This window comes from Gastrolobium bilobum, unplaced genomic scaffold, assembly GCF_033153095.1.
Source record: "Gastrolobium bilobum isolate Gb01-03AN ecotype WA unplaced genomic scaffold, APGP_CSIRO_Gbil_v1 utg12459, whole genome shotgun sequence".
Taxonomy (NCBI): domain Eukaryota; kingdom Viridiplantae; phylum Streptophyta; class Magnoliopsida; order Fabales; family Fabaceae; genus Gastrolobium; species Gastrolobium bilobum.
The window spans coordinates 94,433-101,321 of NW_026895767.1; positions in this window are offsets into that span (position 1 = coordinate 94,433).

The window sequence follows — 6,889 nt, forward strand, 5'->3', positions numbered from 1 at the left end:
CCAAAGACAACGACCGAGAAAGACAACACTGCTTCTCCTAATTGAGGATTCCTCCGGTTGAAAATCCTGTTTGCTTCTCAGATTCGCTGTCAGTTTGATTTCACTTCACTTTTCTTCCTTTTTTTACTTCCACGACCTTTTGTTCGTTATTCCCACTTTCTTTCAGGATGACTCCTATGTCGACAGCAACATAAGTACTATTGCAGTTGATTTCGTAAGAAACGTTCTTTTATTTTGTTCCTTTTGCTTGCTTCCGTATTTATTTATCGATGAACAATGAATTTTACTTTATGGGGTTTTTCAAAAAATCAGAACTGTGGAGGTGGAAGGCAAAATCATCTAGGTGCAGATTGTGCATGATACGTCAACTTGTATTAATTAATTAATTAATTATTTAAATAAAACGAATGCATTTTACTCACTCCATTTTGCCTTTTAATCCTGGTTTCTATGGTTGTGTTGTGACTAAAATGCCGGATGTTATGTTTTAGGGTTTTATAATTTTCATGTTGAATGAGAATTGAAATCTTATGTTGTAGAGACAAAAAATATATGGGACCCATATGTTAGAAAAAATTATATGTAGAACTCATATCAACATGGAAATCGAAGAGTGTCTAGGAAAATTTTAATTCTCATGTTAAATGAGAATTATAAAATCCTATGTTTTATTATGTTATTATGTTTTAAGTATCCTGAGTTGATGCCCCAATGAGTTTCATATAACATGTATTTAAGCTTTGTTTTTCGGCTTTTATCTTTTATTTTGAATTTTTCATTTTAGTTTATTCTTGTCCAATACTACATTGCCATTTTATTAATGAAAGCTCAAAATAGGCTCGGTTGTTAAAATAAAATTGAAATGTCAATCAAATTACTTATTCGAATGGTTTAAATACGTTCTCACAGTTGGGTTCATGCCTGGTATTTTATTCTCCCACCTCATTTTGTATACAGTACAATTACTTTGGTATAAAAACTGTTGTCAAGCCGTATGTGTTGAAAAAATTATTATATGGCCATTTGTCTACCAAACGCATGTTGCAAACGTTTGTGTTATCATCACCCACCTGTGCTTCTTAAGAGAAGAATCAGGAATAGCAAATTGAACAGGGATCTGAGGTGAAGTAAATTGAAATTGATGCTCTCTATGTGGGCTTATAGTGTCACAGCTCATGTCAAGATTTTCCTAATTTTGGCTTTTCTGCTGTCAATGGACCACATATTGATACATATAAAAGGTACTTTTACCTGTTTGATTGAAATAGAAACCTGTGATGTAGGATTTCTATGGATGTGTAACGTATAACCAATGAAATTGTTCAATTCAACTCTGAATGAAATTTTTTATGCTGTTTCATTAAAATGGATTTAGTTGCAAGTCAAATGCTTGAGTGGATACATCTGTATGATCATAGGCTGATTTATTCATGAAATGAAATGAATGTGTTAGAAATATATTGTAATTAGGGTTTCCTTATTTCATATGTAATTAGGGTTTCCTTATTTCTTTTGTATTAGGTTTGGGCTTAGCCCATTAGAGTGTCTATATATTGTACATTCTTCATCATATCAATACACACATATAGTTTATTTCAAATGTTCCTCTTTTCTCTCTCGTTCCTTAATATGGTATCAAGAGCCTAAGGAACTTTGAAATTTTTTTTCCGGTGAACCCACTGTTCATCGCCTTTTAATTTTTTTTTCTTTTCTGTCGCGCTGTCAGTTTCTGGTACGTTTTCTTCCGCGTTTAAAGCTTCTGTCTACGTCAACCACCACCGTCCGGTGGAGTTTTCCGGCGAACTGTATACCGACGTGCTCGTCTTAGAAGAACGAACTCAACGACACCGGCCACACCCTCAACGGACCTCTCACGGGCCCTCACGCGAGCGTGCTAGATCCGGTCTTCTCCTCCACCAAGGCGCCACGTGGGGGCGCGTGGGACCTCCTCTCCCACCGCGGCTGGTTGCGTTCTCTTCGTCTCCCTGTGACGGTTCTGGATCTGGTTCTGGTTCTGTGTTTGAACTTCGTTTTGTGTTGACGTCAGATCCCTCTTCTACTGGTTAGTTGTGTGATCTGTCCTTTTTTGATTATTTTTTCTCTTAATTATAGATCCTCCTGTCTCCAATGACTCTGGTACTCCGGCTGAGAAAAAGTCAGACTCTGCTATTTTTTCAAATTATATCCTTGCTCTGTTGAGTGTGGATAAATTGGATGGTTCCAACTATGATACTTGGTCTTCCAATCTGCGACTTTGGTTGGATGGGCCGAATTATACATCCCATCTCACCACTAAGGCTGAATCTGTGGCGGAAAAGGAGCGCAAACGGTGGAAAATGATTGATGCTCAGCTGTGTAGCCTCATCAAAGCTACTCTTCATCCGTCTATCAAGCAGATTTTTCGACCTGCTGTGTTACTTGTGAAGCTATTTGGAGTCAGGCAAAAGCATTTGTGATTTGGTGGTCTGAGAAGCAAACATCAGGTCTTACTGCATCCATTGCTCCCACTGGTAATTCTGGCAATTCTTTTGCTGGCATATCTCAGTTGCACTCTATTGGCCCTTGGACTCTAGATTCTGGGGCTTCTGATCATATTTCTGGTAATAAGTCCTTATTCACTTCCCTTTGTACTACTGGTTCTTTTCCCATTATTACTATGGCCAATGGGTCTCTGGTCCAATCAAGGGGGATTGGCACGGTTCTTCTTTTACCTAATTTATCTCTGGATCATGTTCTATATGTTCCCGATTCTCCTTTTAACTTACTTTCTGTTAGTCGGTTGACCAAATCCATTGACTGTGTTGTTTCTTTTACTAAAACCTCCGTCATCTTTCAGGATCGGAGTTCGGGGAAGAAGATTACCAAAGGATGTGAGTCTCAGGGCCTCTATCAACTAGTTCCCTCTTCTTCAGCCTGCTCCACAGTGGATTCTCCTCTTACTATCCATGCTCGTCTGGGCCATCCTAGTCTTGCAAAGCTTCAGAAGATGGTTCCCCATTTATCATCTCTTTCTACTTTAAATTGTGAGTCTTGTCAGTTTGGGAAACATACTCGTAGTACGTTTCCGAGTCGTCTTAGTCGTCAAGTTGTTTCTCCTTTTTCTGTGGTCCACTCTGATGTTTGGGGACTAAGTCGTCATTCTTCTACTTTGGGTTTTAAGTACTTTGTTACTTTTATTGATGATTATTCCAGATGTACTTGGTTATTTTTAATGAAAAAGCGGTTTGAGTTGTTTTATATTTTTGAGTTGTTTTCTATTTTTCAGTTATTTTATAATGAAATAAAAACTCAATTTGGTATTCCTATTCGTACTTTTCGTAGTGATAATGCATGTGAGTACTTATCTCATCAATTTCAACAATTCTTTTCATCTCATGGCATTCTTCATCAAACATCTTGCCCTCATACACCTCAACAACATGGTGTAGCCGAGCGCAAAAATCGCCATCTGGTTCAAACCACTCGTGCCTTGTTAATTGATGGTAATGTTCCGTACACATTCTGGGGTGATGCTATACTTACTGCATGCTATCTCATTAATCGTATGCCATCATCTACTCTCAATCATAAGGTACCTCACTCTATTTTATTTCCCCATCAAGCTTTATATCCTTTAACTCCACATGTGTTTGGTTCTACGTGTTTTGTTCATCATCTTGGTCCAGGTTTGGATAAATTAGCTCCCAAGTCTCATAAATGTGTTTTTCTGGGTTATCCTCGGTCTCAGAAGGGTTACCGTTGCTACTCTCCCACTTTACGTCGATACTTTATCTCGACGGATATCTCCTTTTTTGAATCAATTCCCTTTTTTGGATCCTCTACTACTCGTGTGGATACTGATTATGTACAGTCATCCTTCCCAGGTGACCTTCTTTACCTTCCGTCTTTACCCGTCCATGTTTCTGACTCTCCTTCTATCACCTCTTCTGCTGATGAGATCGAGCATAGTTCGTTAGATGTATCTGTGGACTCACATTCAACTGCATCTCCTCCCACGGCTTCGGTCCCACCTTCGGATAGTGACCTTCCCATTGCTCTTCGTAAGGGTACTCGTGATACTCGCCCTCCGGCCAGGTATACAGTCAATATTAGTTATCATCGTCTTTCTCCATCATATTTTGCTTGCCTTTCCTCTTTGTCCTCTATATCTGTTCCTAAGACCACAGGTGATACACTTTCACATTCGGGATGGAGACAAGCTATGATTGATGAAATGAGTGCTCTTCATCATAATGGCACATGGGACCTGGTGCCTCTTCCTTCTGGAAAATCTGTGGTTGGTTGCAGATGGATTTATGCTGTTAAGGTTGGACCTGATGGTCAAGTGGATCGTCTTAAAGCCCGCTTGGTGGCGAAGGGTTTCACTCAGGTCTTTGGCTTGGATTTTATTGATTCTTTTTCTCATGTGGCGAAAATGTCTACTGTTCGCCTTTTTATTGCCATGGCTGCTATTAGCCATTGGCCTCTCTACCAACTAGATATCAAGAATGCTTTTCTTCATGGTGATCTTGAGGAAGACATTTATATGGAGCAACCTCCTGGATTTGTTGCTCAGGGGGAGTCAGGTCTTGTTTGTCGTCTTCGTAAGTCTCTCTATGGCCTCAAACAATCTCCAAGAGCTTGGTTTGGTAAATTTAGCAGTGTTATTCAACAATTTGGCATGACTCGGAGTGCAACTGATTATTCTCTCTTTTATCGTCATTCTGCTTCTGGATCTATTTATCTGGTGGTATATGTGGATGATATTGTCATCACAGGCAGTGATCAACATGGGATCACTCGATTGAAACAACACTTATGTCATCATTTTCAGACTAAGGATCTTGGGAAACTTCGATACTTCTTAGGAATCGAAGTGGCCCAATCTAAAGTTGGTGTTGTGATATCTCAGAGGAAATATGCTCTGGATATTCTTGAAGAAATTGCTTTGTTAAATTTTAAGTCTGTTGATACTCCTATGGATCCAAGTGTCAAGCTTCTACCAAATCAAGGGCAGCCCTTTTCATATCCTGAGCAGTATAGAAGATTGGTTGGAAAATTGAACTACCTCACAGTCACTTGGCCTGATATTTCCTTTGCAGTGAGTGTTGTCAGTCAATTTCTCAATTCTCCATGTCAAGAACATTGGAATGCAGTCATTCGTATTCTTAAGTATATCAAGGCATCTCTAGGGAAAGGCCTTGAATATGAAGATAAAGGTCATGATAAAATGGTTGAGTACTGTGATGCTGATTGGGCTAGTTGTCCAACTGATAGGAGATCTACTTCTGGGTATTGTGTCTTTGTTGGAGGCAACTTGATTTCCTGAAAAAGTAAGAAACAAAGCGTAGTTGCCAGATCAAGTGCTGAAGCAGAATACCGCTCCATGGCGACTACTACTTGCGAGCTCATCTGGCTTAAACAGCTTCTCAGAGAACTTAAGTTTGGAGACACTGGATAGGCAACTCTCATTTGTGATAATCAAGCAGCTCTACACATTTCATCAAATCCAGTGTTTCATGAAAGAACCAAACATATAGAAATAGATTGCCACTTTGTTCGAGAAAAGGTTCTTGCTGGTGAAATTAAAACTAGCTTTGTACCCTCTAATGAGCAATTAGCAGATGTGTTTACAAAATCTTTGAGGGGCCCTCGAATAGAGTTTATATGTAACAAGCTTGGTGCATATGACTTATACGCTCCAGCTTGAGGGGGAGTGTTAGAAATATATTGTAATTAGGGTTTCCTTATTTCTTATGTAATTAGGGTTTCTTATTTCTTTTGTATTAGGTTTGGGCTTAGCCCATTAGAGTGTCTATATATTGTACATTCTTTATCATATCAATACACACATATAGTTTATTTCAAATGTTCCTCTCTTCTCTGTCGTTATTTAACAGAATGAATTATGTGCTGGTATGTGACACAGATGTCTCTGGCAAACAAAATGGTTTTGCCGATCGCATGTTGCATCATTCCCAAAATGACGTGAGTTCCACTGTTTTTGCTTGAACACGAATTTATTTGAGATTCATGCTTTTGAGGCACTGTTATGTTCATTGTTATTGCCAATTGATATTTTTCTAACCTCTGCCTCCTTTATATTGAATTGTTGCGGCAATATATTATATGCCTGATTGAGAATGATATATTCTTCAATAAATTTTTTACAAATGCTAATGCAGGAGCCCAAGAAATGTATTCTCATGGTTTGCGAGCAATAGATGATGTAACAAATTGGCTGAAGCTCATGCATGTGTATTCAAGGTAATGAATAACAATGCTTCTGGTAGATACATTTGCTTTGATAATATAATTGATGCACACAGTGAGGCAGAGAAGCTAACCATCTAGAAATTAAGATCATAAGAGAACCAAATAAATACACAAACCACATTGATTTCTTATTAAAAACAAACTTATTTTCTAGTTGATATTTCTTCTTCTATCAATCACCAAGCTTTATAATTATCTGATATTTCTTCTTCTATTGGAAAACAAACAAAAGTGGATAGGAAACTTGGTCTGCTAGATGATTTGCAGTTTCAACACATTCTCTGCATTCTTCCTGAACTTTGCTTTTTGAACTTGACTTAACTTGCTTACGCCTCTTATAAGTTCGAAAGCATTTGATATTTCACCTTCTACCAATTTGTCGCTTGAACTTGACTTAACATGCTTTTTGAACTTGACTTTGCTTTTCCAGTTGATATTTCACCATCTACCAATTTGTTTTGATGACCTGATTCTTGTAGAATCAACTTCTATCATTACATGTATTTAGCTGAAGTAAATGTTTTGATTAATTATCTCTACTTCCCAAGTCTTATTTAGCTTCTGGTGGTTCATTTGTGGCGTTTTACTATTTTATTCTGTTTTTTCCTTTGATCCCAACACAATGGCAGAAGGT